Here is a 21,774-nt window from a genome sequence, read left to right as displayed (position 1 = left end):
TGGCACGATTTCACTGACAATCTATCACTGTGGAGAAGTCAAGGAACTTCAAACAGCCAGTAACATCACTCCCACAGTCATGAGCACAGAGAAATGAGTACATAGACACTCATACTTGCTTCCTAGGCTCAGCTCAATTTTGTCACTCTTTTTAATATTTATTTTTATTACTTTTACTTATATGCATATGGTGAGTGAAGGACACCCACAAAAGTCAGAAGAGGGTGTTGGATTGCCTGTGGCCAGAGTTACAGGTGCTTGGGAGCTGCCCAATGTGGGTCCTGGGACTTTGTACTCAGATCTCTTTTCTTTCTGACCACTTTCTCCCAATACCAGGGTGTTCACCCTTGCCTTGGTCCCAGAGTAATGGAGATAGCTGAATATGATCTGAAACATGGCTAAGAATAAACCTTTCTCCCTTAAACATTGTTCTCAGGTAAAAGTATCACAGTGATAAAGAAGATGACTGATTGCTTTCTGTCAAGACTTGTGTAACAGGCTCAAATAGAAGCCCTGGGAGTTTCTTTTCCATACAGCAATACAACCTTAAATCCACTGAAGGGCCTGGGGAAGAGTCACTGGGGACATCAAAAGTAAAGACAGGAAGTACAAGAGTATAGGAAACTTGGTGACTGATTATAGAAACGAAGGCTGAAATACACGATATATATATATGTATGTATGTATATATGTATACATATATATATATATATGGGCATGGATCTGTGTTTGTGTATATGCATATATGAAATATATTGCATAATTTCATATATGCAATTTCTATTTACTTTTTCCTTCATTCTATAGGCTTATGTTACCTTCATTATACATGATAGACATTTAAGCATGTGTATTAAGGTTTCTTTTTTTTTTTTTTTCAAATAATTCCCAGATGGAGTGGGTTTTTTTTCTTTTTTTTTTATTATTATTTATAATTTGGAGTCAATGCATTTTTTTAATTTGATTTATTATTTTACATGTCGATCCCAGTTCCCTCTCCCTCCCTCTTTCCTTCCCTCCCTCAATCCCTCCCTCCCTCCTTCCCTCCCTTTTACCCTCTCTGCCCTCTCACATGCACTCTAAACACCCTCCCCTCCCATGCCCCCACCCCAATTCCATATGTAGGGGAATGCCATCCAGTTGGGGTCATGTAGATCTGACAGGTCCTGTGAAGTAGGGACTAGGGCTTCTCTCCTGTCTCTAGATTAAGGCAGTTATCCCTCCATGGGGGATATGTTGGCAAAGTCCTTTTGTGCACCAGGGATACATCCTGGCTCCACTATCTGAGGTCCCTTAGACTGCTCAGTCCTTCTGGCTGAGACCCATATTCAGGGGGGCCTGAGTCAGTCCCAAGCTGGCTTCCCAGCTATCAGTCTAGTGGCCGCCATTAGCTCCTCCTTGTTCAGGTAAGCTGTCTCTATGTGCTTCTGCTGCATGGTGTGGGACAACTATGTTTTTTTTTTCTTTTTTAATTTAAATTTGAAACAATGTTATTTTACATGTCAATCCCAATTCCCTCATCCTCCCATCCCCCCTATCACGCCCACCAAACTCCAGCCCATCCCCTTTCTGCTCCCCAGGGAGGGTGAGGCCTTCCATGGGGAGTCTTCAAAGTCTGTCATATCATTTGGAGCGTGGCCTAAGCCCTCCCCTATGTGCCTAGGCTGAGAAAGTATCCCTTTATCTGGGATCAGCTCCCAAAGTCCATTCTTATACTAGGGACAAATACTGATCCATTTCTAGAGACCCCATAGACTGCCCAGTCCTCCCAACTAACATCCACATGTGGGGCATTTAGGTCAGTCCTATGCTGGCTTCCCAGCTATCAGACTGCAGTGCATGAACTCTGTGTTGTTCAGGTTAGCTGATTCTGTGGGTTTCCCCAGCCTGGTCTTGATCCCTTTGTCTATCACTTCTCCCTCTCTGTAACTGGATTCCAAGAGTTAGGCTAGTGTCTAGCTGTGGGTATCTGCTTCTGCTTCCATCAGCTGCTAGATGAAGGCTCTAGGATGGCTTAATGGTACCTACTGTGATGTAATTTGAGAGACATAGCTTTGCAATCTATTGTGTAGGTTGCAAATATTGAATTGTAAGAGCTAAAGAGAGGCTGATTGTCAGCATGTCTAAAATTGCCTATAGTTACAGCAACCAATCAAACATTTGATCTCAACTGATAGAGAACTAGGGAAGATGTTGGAGGTACTGTGCAAGATATAATAAAATGCTTTGGGTGTATGAAAAAGCCATTTTATGTTACCTATTTTATATCCCACACCACATTTTTAGAAATACAAACATGACAGGTTTCAACCATATCCTGGTTTTGCATCCTTCTCCTTGTAAGCATTCTGAGACTCATGGCAACCACTACTACGTTCAAGTTAACTATAATTGCTCCCTACTGTTAGCAACAGAAACACTTCACTACACACATTTGTTGTATGCCTGTGGTATCTAATGAAGGCAATGTAACTATTAACAGCCTTTGTAATTGCTATAAAAATAAGGAAGAGATGTCCTGAGGGTGCTCCTCCTAAGGGTGCTCCTCGGTGCTAGCAGTGTTAGTGTACTGGCAAATATATCAAGGCCTGAGTCTGATCCTTAGCACTGCAAAGGGAAAAAGTGCGTATATTAAAGAGAGAAGAACAAATAAAGTGATAAAAGATTTAAAAGAAATGGAAAACTTAGCAATGTCCAGTGAGTTTACTAAGTCCAAAATATCTGTGTTGATAATATTAAAATCCTACCTCTTCAAACATTTGTGTGAGAACAAGAGAAGGAAATTGAGCTTTGGAGATATAAGAACAATGACTATCAGAAAACCCTGGATAGAGAAACAATAATAGATGTAAATAAAAAAGAAATACCCAAGAAGCTACTGAAGAAATGGAGAAGGTAGGACACTGCATTTTTACCTAGTGTAGAGTATTCTCCTTTTACCTAATATATACAGAATCTATAGAGACATAAATAGTGTAGAAAACTGGAAAAAAATAGGATTGGGTAAAGCACATTGTAAGAAGTTAAAAGGTTATATGGAACATAAACATTTACAAGAAAATTGAAGTGAAAATAAAATTATATTAGAAATATCTATACTCCTCAATAAATGTGAAAGAAATAGGAGTTAAAGTCAAGGACTGGTGAGGTCCTTCAAATGAAGGCACTTGCCATGTATGCTGGCTAGTTTTGTGTCAACTTCACATAAGCTCGAGTCACTCTGGAAAAGGGAACCTCCACCAGATTGGCCAGTGGACAAGCTCGTGGTGCATTTACTTGACTGGTGACTCATGTGAGAAGGCCCAGCTCACTGTGAGTGGTTCCAACACTAGGCTGCTGGTCCTGGGTGCAATAAGAAAGCAGACTGACAACAAACAGCAAGCCGGTGAGCAGTATTCCTATGGCCTGTGCATTAGCTCCAGCCTCCAGGTACCTGCCGTGATTGGGTTTCTGCACTGACTTCATTTGATGATCTAGTGATGCAGAGGTGTAAGGTGAAACAAACCCTTTCTGTCCTAAGTTGTTCATGATCATGGTATTTCATCACAGCACAAGAAACCCAGTGTTTCCAGTGGTTGATCCCTGGCATTCATACAAAGGTGAAAGAAGACAACAGACTCCATCAAGTTGCCCACTGACCTATACACTCTCATGCCATGCACACACACAAACATACTCTAGTAATAAAGATGACAGTATAAAGTTGCTGCAGATGATAATGATGACATTGGGAATTAGAGAAAAAGTCTGAAACAGAGTGCTGACCACTTGAAACTGTCACTGCCAGAAATAAAATGAAAACCTACAGAAGCTTTCTTAGTTTGTGTAAGCATCAAGCATGAGTTTACACTGGATCTAACAATATTCTGAAGTTCTAACAGCCACAGCAGAGAATGAAAGTCACCTGAGTGGGGGTTGAGAAAATCAGGCACAACAGAAGGCCAAGTGGACGTAGAATGCCAGGATGTCAATAGCCAACCCCAATGGATCTGTGAAAAAGTGTTTATTAGGAGAAACACGGTTTTACTTATTTAAACCAACAATATGAAAATAAGCCCAACCCTTTGCCAAAAAAGCAACCCTCTTTGGGGTTGGAGAGAGGCTTCAGCGCTTAACAGCAACTGGCTGCTTTTTCAAAGGACCTGGGTTTGATTCTCACACCCACATGACAGCTCATAACCACTTGTAACACCTCTTCTTGCTACTGCGGGCGTTGCATGCACATGTTGCACAGACATATCTGCATACCCCTGCATACACCTATACACATACAATAAATTTTAAAAAACAGAAAAGAAACACTCTTTGAAACTTTTCTTTTCCATATCTTGGTGCTAAGGATGAAACCCAGGACCAAGCTAGATACAGTGGTTCACTGAACTATTTCCTAGTGCCAAGAAACACTTTTTAAAATTATGCTGGCTAAACAGAGGTCTGACTCGGACTCCCCTGAATATGGGTCTCAGCCAGAAGGTCTGAGCAGTCTAAGAGACCTCAGACAGTGGAGCCAGGATGTATCCCTGGTGCACAAAAGGACTTTGCAGGCATATCCCCCATGGAGGGATAACTGCCTTATTCTAGAGATAGGAGAGAAGCCCTAGTCCCTACTTCACAGGACCTGTCAGATCTACATGACCCCAACTGGATGGCATTCCCCTACATATTGTATTGTGGTGGGGGGTTGGGAGGGGAGGGTGTTTAGAGTGCATGGGAGAGGGTAGAGAGGGCAAAAGGGAGGGAAGGAGGGAGGGAGGGCTTGGGGGGAGGGAGGGAGGGAGGGAGAGGGAACTGGGATCGACATGTAAAATAATAATAATAAAAAAAAAAAAAAACGCTTTGACTCCAAAATTTAAGTTGAAGAACAAGTTACTGGGGAAAAGTATTTCTATTTTTGTTTCCACAGAAAATGAAAAGATGTGGATTCCTTCCAGACTAATGTGGTTTGATCACACCAGACCGCCTGAAACAGAGTACAAGCTGATCCTACATTCCAAACAGCTGGACAAAACAGCCCTACAGACTACAGCTAGGATATCTGAATCTTCTTCGAATCCCCCAAGACAGCGCCCCTTACCAGCAGGAAGTAGTTGGGAAAGAACGACGCCCAAATTCCCAAATATTGTGTATAAATGTTTGTTTTCATTTAATTGGACTTTGTTATATAAAATTAAATAAAAAATACTCTATATGCAAAAAAAAAAAAAAAAAAAAAAAAAATTATGCTGGCTATTTGAGAAAAGGTATAGATAAGACAGTTCAAGCATGTACATGCACACATAAATTATATGCATTTATTATGCATTCATATGTAATAAAACTTAGAATGTAAAATTTCCTCCCATCCATTACACTCGGAGGAAATATTAAATTCTTTGGATTGCTGTGATATGGGTTGCTTTTGTGGTGGTTCATATTCTCCTGTCTACACAGTGGAGAAAATTCAGCTCCAGCAAAAGACAACTTGTTAAAAATACATGCAGTAGTGGAGCATGCCTTTAATCCTAGCATTTAGGAGGCAGAGACAGGTGGGTCTCTGTGAGTTCAAGGCCACCCTGGTTTACAGAACTAGTTCCAGGACAACCAATGTTATATGAAGAAACTGTGCCTCAAAAGAAATGAGAGAAACACACATACCACACACATACATACACACACACACACACACACACACACACACACACACACACACACACCTGGAAGTGCTATCTTTCCCAACAGATACACAAATTATAGAACCAAAATACAAGAGATGTTTTTTTAAAAAAAGTTAGATAACTGTTCTCAAAAAATAAGAATTGGATCCAAAATATAGAAATAATAAAATTCCAAACAATAAGTCCAGTTTGAAGAACAGCCAGTAATCTCAAAGAGGCTTCAAACAAACAGACTTAAGTAAAGGTCACCTCAAGAGTTTAAAATGAAGCCAGAAATTTGGACAAGAAATTCAGCCAAGAGAGACTTGAGAGAGAAAAAGAAAAGAATAACAAAAAGGAGAAAGGAACAAAAATGTTAGAAATGAAAAGTTCAAGAAATTGAGGAGGAAATTCCAATGGAAAATATTGCCGCCACACTAACCCCAGTTGTGGTGATATATTATTTATGATTTAGTAAAGATTGCCTGGAGTATCAGAATGCAAAGCCAGTCACACTAGGTAGCTATAGAAGCTGGGCACTGGTGGCACACACCTTTAGTTCCAGGACTCAGAATAGATCTCTGTGAGGTCAAGGCTACCCAGGGCTACCTGAGAGTGAATCAGTCTAAAAGAGTAACAGAGCTTATGCCTTTAATTCCAGCACTAGAATGTACATAAAGGACACAGTATCTGAGGCTGTATTCTGAAATTAGTCTCCAGCCAGCTTGAGGAGAGGCAGCAGTCTGAGGCTTGGAGGAGAGCTCAAGAGACAGGATCACCCCCTTTCAGTCTGAGGTGGAGGTAAGAGATAGTGCCTAGCTGCTTTGTATCTCTGATCTTCATCTTGAACCTTGAACCCCAATATCAGTCTCTGGATCTTTTAGTTATCGTGTTACATCCAGTAGAAGACAGAATCTCGGGGACTGGAGACAGGCTTGAAGAAGTAAACAAGCTTGACAGAAATAAAGGAAGCAGCAGCCATGAAAAGATCTATGGCACAGTATCACCCTTAGCAAAGGATACCAACTAAAGACACAGAAAACCTACTCAATGAAGGTACACCTATTCCCGTGACCCAGTGTTAGCCCATCGATAAAATTTTAAAAAGTCACAGGATAATTTCTTTAATGAACATTATATATGAATTATCAAAAATGCACACAAACTAATGTTAACAATATACTTTAAAAAAGAATATTTGCTTTAGAGTACAGAGATTACTTATTGGTCAAGAATAATGTTCTTCTTCCAAAGACCTGGACTCAATTCCCAGCATTAACACAGCAGTTTGTAATGTCTATAACTCTAGTTTTGGAGGCTCTGATGCCCTCTTTTGGCAAGAGGCACACATGTGGTAACCATTTATGTATGTAGGTGAAACACTTTGTATTTGACACAGGTCAAATAAGGAAAAAAAAAATACATATATACATATATATCCTGGCCTGGCACTAGGCTGGCCTCAAAATCAGAGATCTGCCTGCCTTTGCCTCCTGAGTACCATTGAGCTACACCCCCAGCCCTTCTTTAGTTTTGTTTTAAGACAAGTTCTCTGTACATTGCCCAAGAAGGCCTTGAATTTGTGATCCTCCAGCATCAGCCACTCAAGTACCAGGATTACATAAGTGCACTGCTGCTCACTACAAAAATAACTTGTGGTTTGGGTGCTGGAATAGAAAGGGAGAACCAAGGTCTGGCACATGCTAGGCAAGCACTTTTCCATGGAGATGCATGAGCAGCCTGCCTCCATTCAGAAGAACATTCCTCCTGTTCAGAGGTGTTCTGCCTTTGGGTTGTAGCAAAATCCTCATTATTCATCTCATACACTGTTTTAATTCTCCACAAACAGGGCACATGGGGAAGGGAGCATTCTGAAACCAACACTGACAATTTAAAGCAGTATCAGAGTCAATCGATTTGATATTTTTTTTGCTCATTATTTATAGCATAATTTTTTTTCATGTTATTATCAGGGACACTTAGCTTTGTGGTGTTGGTCAGCATTTGGGAGTATGGGCCAGGGCGAAGAGTATCACTACTCCATGTAGGCCAGGAAAAAAAGCATCACTACTCCATGTAAGCCAGGGCGAAGAGCATCTCTACTCCATGTGTATCCTCAGCATCTGTTCAGAACCATGACCAGAATGCAGTGCTCTCTGGTGCAGCATGCTTTCTAGTTTTTAAAATGGATGAATTCCTAGTGCAATTGCTGTGGCCTTACTCTAAAACAATGTCAAAACTTGTGTAAACTTTTCAAAGACTCCTTGTCATTTGGAGTTTGTCGCTATTGGGAAGATAAAAGAGTTATTGTCTGTTAAATTTTTAAAAGCGAAAACAAAAACTGTCAACATAATTAGGTTATCACAATAAGGGTATTTCCGGTGGAATTTCTGTGTATTGACTTCGACATGACCTTGGTAAAAGAGGGAACAGTAAGATAAGCATTCAACTCGAGGAAACTGGAACGTTAGACTCAAAATCACTATGACCTACTTTACCCTTACTTTCAAGGAAATGTAATAAAAGGTCGAATTTTTTAAATCTTATTGGAGGCAGGAGGCTAACATGTTTATGGGCAGGCCTGTGCCATGGTGCAAATGTGATGACCAGAGGGCAGTTTTGTGGAGTTGGTTCCGTCCTCCCACCAGTATGAGAGTTCCGGGGAATCGAACTCGGATCAGCCGGCTTGCATTCACGGCAAGAGACTTCACCCTCTGAGCCATCTCACTAGCTCAAGACAGAAACATTCTTTTAACCATGTTGACAATATAAATGGGAAATCAAAGTAAGGCAACCTACTTTAAAGTGATTGGAGTTTTAAGGATGATTCAACTATGGTTTTCAGAGCTACAAAGAATGGACTTCAGTGGACTGATTGGGGAAAAAAAATACTGAAGAGGATTTACTGGAGGTCATTTTCACGATGAACTTCCTGGGAAAGAGAAGCCTCAGGGAAAATGGAGCAAAGATATATTTGGAGGAAAGATGGCAGAGCATGTAGAAGCTCTGATGTTCCAGCAGATTACTCTGAGTGGATCAATAGGCTTCCAGAGAATCTGCTACTGAAGGCGGTTTCACAAGTCAACCCCAGGGAAAACTCCCTTGAGGGTTAGGATGCTGAGCCTTGGTAAAGGAGAACCACACAGACAGCATGAGTTAGCCGTGCAGTTGTTACCTGTATCACATATGCACCAAAACGTGGCCCTGTTGTAAAGCGCTCTTCATCACTGTTCCCTCCGCTGCCTTTGATAGGAAAACAGACTTTTTCAGCAGCTTTACTGTTAGTCTTGGCGTGTGTAATTACCCACATGCCTGCACAGCTGAATAGACTTCCTGACTGATTTCTGATCCTATGACCTCTGAAGTAGTTGTGGGCAAGAGCAAGGGGGTGACTTCCTGGTTCCATTCATATGTTAGGATGAAGCTCAATTGTCCTTTATGCTTACCCTGCGTTTAAGGGAAAATGGTGTTCTTCTGAGGGAGTAGAAGGGCTTTGGTGTTCGCTGCTCTAATTACTTTCAAATGGTCTGAGTGTCACCGGATCTTTGTTGGAATTGCAACATCCAACCAGGTGAATGCAGAGGGATGATACCCTTTGAATGTGGTGGGTGGAGCCATGGAAGCACTCTGGTTCTCAGGCACACAGGCATAGAGGGGAAGCTAAAGTTCAAAGCATAACAATCAGCTCTGTATCGGCCAAAGCCAGGACACCAGCGGAACTTGGAGGCAGCATTCACCGTTTTCTCATTATTTTCAGCCATTTGCTCGTCTAGAAAGAGATTTAGAATCATTTTGTCAGCTTTTATTCCTGCTGTTCTGAACAAATTAGCATCATTCACAATTGAATTATCAAAAAAAAAAAAAAAAAAAACAAGGGCGATGGAAAACAAGTCTTTTTTTTTTTTTTTTTTTTCATAACTGATATTTTACTGGATACAGAACAGGCATAGAAAATTCAATTTTTTACACAATTCTTAAGGCACATACCAAAACCCTGAAGAGCATGTGTCGTGTTTCTTTGTAAGCAGTACTCTAGTGAGTGACCAGGTTCAAACATGGTGGCAAATTTTCCTTAAGAAAATCTTCCCTGCAAAGCAGCCTTACAGACTACAGCCAGGATTTCTGAATCTTCTTCGAATCCCCCATGACAGCGCCCCTTACGGGCAGGAAGTAGTTTGGAAAGAACGACGCCCAAATTCCCAAATATTGTGTATAAATGTTTGTTTTCATTTAAATGGACTTGGTTATATAAAATAAATAAATTAATTTTAAAAAAAAACCCTCCACTTGAAAAAAAAAAAAAAAAAAAAAAAAAAAAAAGAAGAAGAAAGAAAGAAAATCTTCCCTGATATCATCCAATGTTCCTTTCTTGGCTTCCAATTTTAATCCAGTTTTCACAGCACATTATCAAAGTTGTTAGAAAACTGGCCCATCGCTGTAAGAAACCTGCACTATAACTCTTTTCCGTGAAACACTAAAACGTGTTTACACAGAGACCCTACTGCCTTCTCCCAACTCAGTGACTCAAGACTTACCTAGCTGAGCACTCCCACTTCCCTTCCTCTATTCTTTGAAAATAAGCCAGTTTCAAAAGGCTGTGATGTCAGACCCCAGGGTCTAGCACAGGTACCACTTGCATTAGAATAGAAACTGAGTATACTCCCTGACTCCAAGTGCTAGCTAGCCTGCTTTGGGACTCAGTGCATCCTTTTTGCAAACAGAAATTGCCTTGTTGAGCTGCTTTCACATGCTTTGTATGTTCCTTTATATAACACCAAGATTATTCATTGTTTCTACCACCATGAGCAGACATGTTACAGAGGGCACACCTCTAGGATAGAGCAATGACCAAGGGGAGTTTACTTCAGATTTTTGTTTGTGGGTTTCTTTGTTTGTTTCCTATGGGAACAGTTGTACTAAAAACAGTATTTGAAACACATTAAACATACCACTGAAACACCAAATTTCCAGTTGTACTAAAAACAGTATTTGAAACACATTAAACATACCACTGAAACACCTAATTTCCAGTTAATAAGGCCATCTAGTAGGAAATAAAACTAAGCCCCCTCTATGTAATGTTGGCTGACCCTGACATGGTAACAGTTTCCCCTGGCTTATTCAGCTGCTTCGGATTTTACCAAAAATTAAACAACCAGCAAATTATTTCTCCTCTTTTATTATTTATTATTTTTATTTTGTGTGTTTAAGTATTTGCCTAAACGCAAGTCTTTGTAGAACATGGACACCAGAAGAGGCAATCGGATCCCCTGGGAGCCTGGGACTGGAATACAGATGGCTGTGAGCTGCTATGTGGGTGCTTTTAACCTCTAACACTTCTTCCATCCCGATCTCACCTCTTGAAAAACCATTAACACTTTAAAAATTGAATGAGGTAGGAGTCCCCCCTTTTAAAAATTGTTTCAAATGCTACTAAAATAATTCACTCTTACAAAAATAGCTAATAGTAATATGTTGGGGGGCTATACAAGAAATGAGACAGGCAGCATGGACAGATGTTATGCACTGTTGGTCAGACTCGGCTTCCTTCTCTTCCACCTCATCAAAGGTTGACTCTGGCTTTCCATCTTTCTCTTCTCTGCAGCTATACCTTAAGATGGTGGTCAGCGACCTCAGTCTGTTTTCCCTCTGTTCCCTTTCCCCTTTGGTTCACACTTTTCTGACTGGTGATTTGTCCTCTCTTGAAGCCTTTCCTGGCTTCGTGTCCACCACGACAGAAGCAGTATTGGCTGTCATCCTAGTGGGGCTTCTTGTGGGCTCCTCTTTCACAGACCCTTTGAACGGATCTCCCTCTTGGGTATTGTGGGTACAGCACGAGCACATTTGATACCACAGCTGTCTATCACAGAGCTGGGTGCCTGGCTGCCTCAGGCCAGACTGCTCTGAAAACCATTAATGTTTGAAACCAAATACTATAATAACATTGAGTTATAAATACACTGATAAAACTTAATTAAAGAGACACATATTGCAAAGGACTACCAACAATAATGGTGGAATGGGGATGGCAACCCTATATGCTACCATACAGAGGAAAAAGAAACAGTTATTTCCAATGATTTTGTGCCTGGCATTTCTAGTATGACTCATCAGAAAGACTACAACCCTTATAGTGGTATCATTTCTGTAAAATATGTGCGAAATTCTGATTTCTGATTAGCACAATTGTTATTACTGTGATTCTTGGTTCTTTTCCTTTATTATAGGTCAAAAATTGTCAGAGTTCCCACAAGCAAGGTACCTTGACTTTTCTTCTATGTCAAAGGTTTTCCAAACAAAAATAGAAAGCTCTTGATCTTAGAGAAGATGAGGGAAAGGAAGAAGTGTAACTGAGTAAAATTATCCCACTGTTCCTTGAAAATCAACCAAATGGGGAGTCTCCGATGGTAATAATAGTGGACCAGATTATGGAACACAGTGTGTACCCTTTGGCAACAAGACTGTTCGGTGATGACACAGAAACTCTGAAAATAAGGTGCAAGTTACTCTTATAAAGAAATTTGCATCTAGAAAAGAAACCTCCATGTGTAAGCATGTCTTCCTCGCTGTACCAGTAATGAATGAGCTACAGCTATAGTCTGCATCTGGAAGGTTTTCCACGTGGAAGACTTCCATGTTGAGGGTTTGGTCTTCTGTTAATGGATTTATGAGGAGTTTATGGAAACTGTGGGTAGAAACTTTAAGTGGGGTATGGTTCCAGGAAGAAGGGAGGGGATGCCTTTGAAGGGTTTATTGGGATCTTCAGCTTCTCTTCTCTCTTTCTTCTCCCTCTCTTCTCTCTTCCTCCTCTCCCCTTCCTCCTCCACCTCTTTAACTTTCTATGCCAGCCCCTCTCTAACACATCAACATGTATCTTAATCATTTCTCTCTTCCTCCTTTCTATTGGTAATGGAAGCAAAGGACTATGGACTGAAAAAACTAAAACTGAGAGTCAAATCAAACTGACCTCAAGAATGTTGTCAATGAGGTGAAAGCTGCCTAACCCAGAGCAAGCCATTAGAAATGCCTGTTGATGCAAAGTGCACTCTCTTGATTTCTCATAACAAAATCAAAATGCTTGTTTATTTTCTTGTCCTTTGCCTCTGCACATAATCTATAATTAGCCATCCCCATACCTTCACTTCCTTCTTTCAGTGAATGGTACTTAAGTTTGAATTCAGTCACATCTTTGGAACTTAGTCATAGCTCTTAGAATCTTCAATGAGGTATACTTGATAATAAACTTATTTTGATTTTTCTCTCATTGATTTGTCATTTGTTACAGGGAAATGACTCAGAAAAAATTGCACAGAAATTTATTTTGCTTTTTCTATGCTGAAAATAAGAAGCAAAACTAATATTTTGATAAATTATTAAAAAGTGTACTTGTTTGGCTATTTTGAAAGACCTATTTTTTCATTTTATGTGAATGAGTATTTGACCTACATGCATGCATGTGTTCCATGTGGGTGCTAAGAATGAAACCCAGGTCCTAATCAAGAGCAGAAATTGCTTTTTAGCACTGAACCATCTCTCCAGACCCCTCATCTACTTTTGATATTAAAAATAAATTGATGTTTGACAATGCAGCCTGGTATTATCCTATCACAATATTTCAAAAGTGAGAAAAGATTTTAGCTAATATTCCTGGATCAGAATTTGAGGGCTAAGATTTTTCTGCATCTATAAAATTCAATAAGCTGTAGAAAAATCCTGTTCATAACATGCTTTACAGTGTACCTATAGAGGTATTTGCCAGAGTTATTTTTTGTTAGGAAAACACACAAATCTGAGAAGCAGGAGAAAAACCTTCTATCTTAGCACCTCTGTCCTCTTCTCATTTTTGCCTTCTAGTTCCCTTCCATTTTGATGCCCTATGCGTCATGAGTGAGCTACCCCTCACACCAAGGTCATATTGCCTAGGATCCTTCTTGCAGGTTGAGAGGTGTACGTTCATCAGCCAAAGCCCTCACTCTAAAATTATTTTCAAATTCGTTCATCTGATTAAAATTTACCAGTCCAATTCTGTTCACTAAAAACCCTGCTAAACACAGTAGAGCTTTAAAAACCCTTATCTCACACTATACATTTACATATATGTCAGTCTATATCAATCAAAATCTTCCCTTCAGCATGGGTGTTTATAGTATGATAGGATAAGAGAGAAATTATTTAGGGCAAGATCATCTTCTGATTCTGTCAAAGCAAAATTGCACTTGATAGAGTTCAACGGGTGTCAAGACTTTGTTAAAGGCTATTGTAGAAAAGAGAGAGATGGAACTTGACTCAGTATAACAGGAATCACTGGGAATTTATAGACTGGGCAGGGTGTGAGTCATTCGATAGAAAAGAACAAGATAAACATGATTAGATACCAAGGATAGGATAAGTGGAACTTGATTACACATTAGAGGTGAGAGGAGCTTAAATAGATTGGTCAGCAGTATTCCAGATAAACTGAATTCAGCAAGCCAGTGATGGAGCCTAATCAAGAAAAGGACTCAAAGAAGTTTGACAAAAGTTTGAAAGAGTCACTGCCATGCACAGTGATATGCATTATGACCCCCCACACTCAGGAGACTAAAACAGGGAGACTGAAATTTTGAGGTAGGTAGTCTGAGGTACAACTTATCTCAAAAACAAAAGTAAGAAAGAAGGAAAAGAAAAGAAAAAATAGACAAGCAACAACAACAAAACAGAAAAAGAAACAAATACTGAGATATAGCTCAGAAATATAGCATTGCCTACAATGCACAAAGTTACAAAGCTTTGGATTCAATATTTAGCACTTGAGTGTATGCACACATGTGTGTACATTCACACATAGAGAGAGAGAGAGGGAGAGAGAAAGAGAGAGAGAAGGGTAGGAGGAAAAGCAGAGGCAGAGACCTTGACAATTCCTGAGTATTCAGCTGCCTTCAGTATATCTCATCACCAAAAGTGTGCCATTATCCCATTTTCGAGTCTAAGACAACTTTGACTGAAAACCCATGGCCACTATTCAAAAAAGATGTCTATCTTATTAGTTCAAATTATCTGAAGGAGTTCCATGAAAGATCCTGCTGGCTTTCTTACCTTGGCAGAGTAGAAAGAACATGACTATAAAGAGATGGAAAGTTGCAAATCAGGAACCAAAGTTATCATGGACTAATTTTAAACTTCTTTGATACATTATCCACTTCTACATCTAGCATAACATCCTGGGACTACAAGATAAAAGTTTGTCAATATTTGTTTGACAGACCTCTAGCCTCTACCAATGCTAAAGCTAAGACACTGATAGCATCTAAATCATGGAGAAGGTATTTCTTCCACCTGCCTACCTAATATCCTTTTAGCACAATTGATAAATGTATTGATTTATGATTTGATTTTGTTTTATGACTGTAAAACTTCCAGTAAATATTTCCATTGTGGTTCATGCTGTTCAAAGTACCCTGAGTCCATGTCCCTAAGCCACCATCTCTCCTACTTAGCTAAAAATAAGCTATATCTCATTTCCTTTTAAGTAGAGCTGCCATTTTATACTGATCATTTAAACATCAATGTTTCTATGATCTTGTCTCTTGCTTTCACCTTGAGGCAGGAAAGTCTGATAATATTCTCTAGATTACATCATCGAGATAAGTAACATGATTTTTATTAGTGTATGCATGTGATGGATACGCTTGTCTCCAGACTCCTTTGAAACCCACCCTCAGTAACTCCCAAGATTTTGCATCCTTCTTCCAAGTACCCACTTGCTAAGTGAGTTTAACAAAAATTCCCTGATTTCAAAATCTGATTATTCACAATGTATACACAAATTAACCATCCCCTGCTATCAGCAAATGTTACCAAGGCCTTCCTCTAGCAAGAATCCTGCAGGATTATTTGTACAAGAATTACCCTACTTTAATACTTCAATAATTGTTAGTCAACTAGCCCTACTACCCTGCTCCTTAGCTATAAATCCCTACATTTTTCTATTATCATCAGATCAACTCAATATCCCAACACTCCTATTCTGCTATTGCAGTATGTACTGAATAAAATCTGCTTTTACCATTTTAACTATTGGGTCTCTGATTTTCTTAAACACTTGTAGTCCTCTGATACTAGATGGAAAATGGGTGCTTAGAATTGCTGTTAGAAAAAAAAGTTGACAATGGAAATCGGCTATGGAGTTGAGGTGTTTTGAAGGATATAGGCTATTTAAAAATCTGTAATGTGTCTGAATAATTGGAATCAAGTGACTGAGGCTCAGGATGAGGAAAGAGCAGATAACAGTCCACCTTTGCTTTGTATGTGCTCTGAGCACTTGAGCTTGACTTAAATTTTGTCTGAGTAAAATCTTTGTTCTTTGAGTCTTAACTCTATTTTAAGTGGTTTATAGAGATAGTTTGGCAGTTAAGAGTACATATTGCTTGAGACCGCAGTTCATCTCCTAGCATCCACATCCAGCAGATCATACCTGGCCTCTGCAGATCTCTACAGGCCTCTGCAGGCCACAGCACTCATGTGCACACACATGCACAAGATAATAATAACAAAATAAACAGTTGATAGATACTTTGTCTTATAGTGAGTGTCAGTTGAAGACAAAAAAATTCTGTTCCACCTGATCCTGCTACCATTTAGTACCAAATAAACAAACAGAGGCTTATATTAATTATAAATTGTTTGGCCAATGGCTCAGGCTTCTTACTCGCTAGCTCTCTCTTAATTATTAACCCATTTCTACTAATCTAAGTATCTCCATATAGTCTTGGCTTACAGGAGAATGCCCAGTATCCTATGTTCCCAGTAGCTACATAGTGTCTCCCTGGTGACTCACACCCTGTCTTCCTCTTCCCAGCATTCCTAGTCTGGTAGCCACACCTATACTTCCTGCCTGGCTACTGGCCAATCAGCATTTATTCATCAACCAATAAGAGAAACATATATTCACAGCATACAGAAGGACATCCATCCCCCATCATCTTCTCATTCCTGTCTAAATGAAAAGGAAGGTTTTAACTTTAACAGTAAAATTATATATATATATATATATATATATATATATATATATATATATATAGTTATTAAGCAAGAACTATAGTTAACAATATTTAGTTCTTTAATATTTGGCAAAATTTAAAGAAAATATTCTATCATCCTATATTTGTGAGTTTAAAGTTTAATATGTAACTTATCTTTTATCATAATTAAGGAAAACCATAAACATAACTATCTGTCTTCTGCTTCATCAAAGATCTCAAAGTATACTATATAAACTCTAGAATTGACAGAGACATGCACTTCCCGGAGAGTGAGATCAACAACTAACTTCTCCATGGAGCCCTCAACTAATGCCTGTTGAAAACAGGATCAAACACCCATACATAAACACTGAGTCCAACTAGAACCCAGATGCAAATGGAGAGGACAAGACCATGCGGCAGAAACACATACAGACAGCTTACCTGAACAAGGAGGAGCTAATGGCCCCTAGACTGATAGCTGGGAAGCCAGCATGGGACTGACTCAGGCCCCCCGAATATGGGTCTCAGCCAGAAGGACTGAGCAGTCTAAGAGACCTCAGACAGTGGAGCCAGGATGTATCCCTGGTGCACAAAAGGACTTTGCCAACATATCCCCCATGGAGGGATAACTGCCTTAATCTAGAGACAGGAGAGAAGCCCTAGTCCCTACTTCACAGGACCTGTCACATCTACATGACCCCAACTGGATGGCATTCCCCTACATATGGAATTGGGGTGGGGGGATGGGAAGGGAGGGTGGTTAGAGTACATGTGAGAGGGCAGAGAGAGTAAAAGGGAGGGAAGGAGGGAGGGAGGGATTGAGGGAGGGAGGGAAAGAGGGAGGGAGAGGGAACTGGGATCGATATGTAAAATAATAAATTAAATTTAAAAAAATGCTTTGACTCCAAAATTTAAGTTCAAGGACAAGTTATTGGAGAAAAGGATTTCTATTTTTGTTTCCACAGAAAATGAAAAGATGTGGATTCCTTCCAGACTAATGTGGTTTGATCACGCCAGACCGCCTGAAACAGAGTACAAGGTGATCCAATTCAAAACAGCTGGACAAAGCAGCCTTACAGACTACAGCCAGGATTTCTGAATCTTCTTTGAATCCCCCATGACAGCACCCCTTACCAGCAGGAAGTAGTTTGGAAAGAACGACGCCCAAATTCCCAAATATTGTGTATAAATGTTTGTTTTCATTTAATTGGACTTTGTTATATAAAATAAAATAAAATAATAAAATAAAAAAAAAGAATTGACAGAGACAACTCACTACCTGGACAGTCACCCAAAGTTCTTCTGTAATGTTGGGGAATCCATCTTCAGCCTACAGGCCTAGTGTGTCTGGCAGACTGCTCAACAAAGCAGGGAATTTGAAACTGTCCTGCCTGTATTGGCAGTTTCACAGTCATTTTTCTTATGACCTGAAGAATGTCTTGCAGACTCTTTCCATGAAGCAGGAACCCTGAAGGAGGACTATCCCATCTTGTTTTGGCAAAATCAGCAGTCACTTTCCAGTATATATAGCATACAGTTAAACAGTCCAGGGTCCAGGCAAGAGTAGTTTCTTGCCCAAATGGCTGGTCTTGTCCTATTGAAAACAAACACCATTGAGAGCTTCTTCAATGTCCATCTTCTTCTCTGATTTAATGGGTGTTACCAGGAGCAGTTATGTCTCATTGTCGTAAAACTAAAAAAAAAAAAAAACTTGTTGATCTTACCATCTGGGAAGGGCATTTATGGTAGCCTTTCCACGGTTGCTCAAATTGTTAGTTGGCAGCAGTTTTGTAGGTCTCTAGACCTTTCTTTAGGTTCAGTTTTCTTTGATTGCAAAAACACATAGAGACCCCTGTCCTGAACAAGGAGGAGCTAATGCCCCCCCAGACTGATAGCTGGGAATCCAGCATGGGACTGACTCAGGCCCCCCTGAATATGGGTCTCAGCTAGAAGGACTGAGCAGTCTAAGGGACCTCAGGCAGGATGTATTCCTGGTGCACAAAAGGACCTTGGGGACACATCCCCCATGGAGGGATACTGCCTTAACCTAGAGACAGGAGAGAAGTTCTAGTCCCTACTTCAAATGACTTGACAGATTTACATGACCCCACCTGGATGGCATTGCCCTACATGTGGAATTGGGGTGGGGGGATGGGAGGGGAGGTGGTCAGGGTACATGTGAGGGGGCAAAGAGAGTAAGAGGGAGGCAGGAAGGGAGGGAGGAAGAGGGAGAGGGAGAGGAAACTGGGATCAACATGTAAAATAAAAAAAATAATAAAAAAACCTAATCAACAATTTTAAATGCTATATTCTATAGGTCTTTGAAATGTTTTGAAGAATGTCTATCTATTTGAAATATATCTCTGTATATCTAGAAACCTAACATAACTATAACTTTTGAATATTATAGGTGACTATCTATAACCTGTATTTAAATTATACATTACATTTTAAAGAGCTGTATAAACAAGAGTAGAAATATACGTATAACCAAATTGACCTTAAATTGGTATCAACAAACCAAAATCCATACCAATGCAAAGTATTCATTTCTATATCATATTCCCCTTTTTTTTTCTTTAGAAAGAGATTGACTGTGATCATTAACCATTTATAACCAACCCCATTTAAGTGAAAACAAACATTTATAAATAATATTTGGGAATGTGGGCATAGTTCTCTCCAAACTGCTTCCTGCTATTTGAGGACACTGTCAGTCTCAAGGGGATCCTGAGAAAATCCAGAATCATGGCCTACTCCTGGCTGTAGTAGTCTGCAAGGCAGCATCATCACAGCTGTTTTGAATGTTGGATCACCTGGGCCACTGCTTCAGGGGGTCTTCTTTAATCAAACTATATTAGTATGGAAGGAATCCACAGTTTTTCATCTTCTGTGGAAACAAAAGTACAACCTCTTTTCAAGAGTAACATATCCTTAGACTTAAATTTTGAAGTCAAGGCATTTTCAAATTATATAGGTGGATTAATCCAGCAGCATTTATAATCAAATGTCTTTTAGCAGCTGTTGCTTCTTCCTCAGCAGTCAAACAATTCAAAGACAGCATAATAACATATAGTATCCAGACCCTGTGTACTTTCCATTTTTACATGGTCTTTTTCATTATTCAATTCCTTTTACTTTTTTATTTTTTGTTGTTTTGAGATAGGGGGGTCTCTGTGTAAATTTGGATGTCCTTGAACTACCTCAGTAGACAAAGTTGGCCTTGAAATCACAGAGCTTTGCCTGCCTCTGCCTCCCAAGTACTGAGATTAAAGGTGTGTGCCACCATGCCTAGCCATTCTTTTTTTAAGGACTTTCTTTATACTTTTTCTTTTCTATCCAAAACCTATGTATATTTTTAAACACACTGTAAATTGGTTAGAGGTTGTTTTGTTGTTGTTGTTTAATCTGTCTTTATTGTATATCTCTATCTTTTTCTGACCACACAAGTCTTTATTCTGCTAAACAGCATGGCTAAGATTAAAGTGGTGGCTGAACTCACCCTGTTTCTTGGCTTCCTGGGAGTCTAGCTTTTTGGCAGAGATACTGGTGGGAGCCATGCTTATTGCCACAACTCTATGGAGTTTCCTAGTTTATGCCACCACTAAGAAGCATACTGCCGGCTGCTCATAAACACCCTAGTGTTTGGTAGCAGAGCCTCTTAAAAGAGCCTTACAGTTTTTGCCACGAATGCTGAGTCAGGAAGCCTCTCTTAAAGGATCCATGCCTCTGCTTACCTCTAGCAAACAGAGTCCACCCAAAAATATACTGCTACCAAGAAGTCATGCTTGCCTCTGTTCTTTTGTATTTAGAATCCCTTCCCAAGCTCTGTTAAGATTTATATAGATATAGTTGCCAAAACTTGGGTACCATTTGAAGTTGGAAGTTTCTGGTGGTCCTGCCACCCTTTAGTCCCAAATAAACATTCAAAGGCTTATATTAATTATAAACTGTTTGACTATTGCTTAAGCTTCTTACTGGCTAGCTCTTTGTCAAGTATTAACCCATTTCTATTATTTCCATGTGGTCGTGGCTTACTCAGTGATGCCCAGGAGTCCTGCTTTCCCAGTAGCTACATGGCATCTCTCTGGTGACTCAGTCTCTGTGTTCCTCTTCACAGCATTTCTGTTAGGTTACCCATCCATACTTTTTGCCTGGCTACTGCAGCATTTATTCACCAACCAATAAGAGAAATACATATTCACAGCATACAGAAGGACATCTTCCATCAGCCACTCACTCTAGGGCATGTTTTATGCTTTTCAAAGTTCTCACTCAGTGTCTCAGATAGATTTAGCATAGGATATCTGACTAATAGTGTATTATCTAGGCACTAACAAAACAGTAGAATTCATTACAAATACTCAACCTTTTTAGGTGGCTTCAAGATAAGTCACCTTTGCAACACTGTTGCAAAACAAACTTGTATATGGAAAGAATAAAAACCTAAGAATGAATATCCCTGAGATTGGTCAGTTAAATGGAAGGATGAAAGGATGGCAGAATGGAGGGAATCCAGGAATGGAAATGAGATTAATTTCTAAGGCTGTTTCCCTTAAGACAGACATTACCTATTCTGAATATTAAGTGTGGGGAGTTTTGTTATTTTTCTTCTCTTGATTTAAATATAATTAGCTCTTGAAGACAGACACATACTTCTCCATGAAGGGGTTACATGAGTGTAGTGCTAAAGGCTTGGTTTCCCATGGGAAACCATACATCAGCACACCATATGGAATGAATACCAACATCATAACATGTTTTCATCACATAAGTAGGACTCTCACATATTTAAAATAAAAATCATAAAACATGGCAACAGTTTAAAGTAAAGGAGTTCCTTGAGTTCTTAGTTGGTATAATATCACAACTGTAAAATCCCAAAGTTATGCACCCAAAGATCTCAAAATCTGAGTTGACATATTCAGGCTGTGTCTTAATATGTACTAAATCACTTTAGTATTGTGCCATCCAATTAAAATAACTTAATTATACTTGAAATAGTTTCTTCATCCAAATGAGCTATGGGGGGAAGGGAAGACAATTAGGCAGCCATAGCAAAGTGAAACTAAAGAACAATGTGTGTCAAAAACAGACTATTTAGAATTTAAACCCTTGTGACACTGGAGTTGGCAGTT

At 39.6% G+C, this 21,774-nt stretch overlaps 1 pseudogene; it reads left to right on the top strand.

Annotated features, from left to right (window-relative positions):
• Window positions 1–21,774, top strand: part of LOC127230747 (E3 ubiquitin-protein ligase RBBP6-like) — an 83,954-nt pseudogene that overhangs the window by 34,919 nt on the left and 27,261 nt on the right.

Source organism: Phodopus roborovskii, unplaced genomic scaffold (genome assembly GCF_943737965.1).
Source record: "Phodopus roborovskii unplaced genomic scaffold, PHOROB, whole genome shotgun sequence".
Taxonomy (NCBI): domain Eukaryota; kingdom Metazoa; phylum Chordata; class Mammalia; order Rodentia; family Cricetidae; genus Phodopus; species Phodopus roborovskii.
The sequence above is the reverse complement of the archived record's forward strand: the minus strand, read 5'-3'. Positions and strand labels throughout refer to the sequence as shown.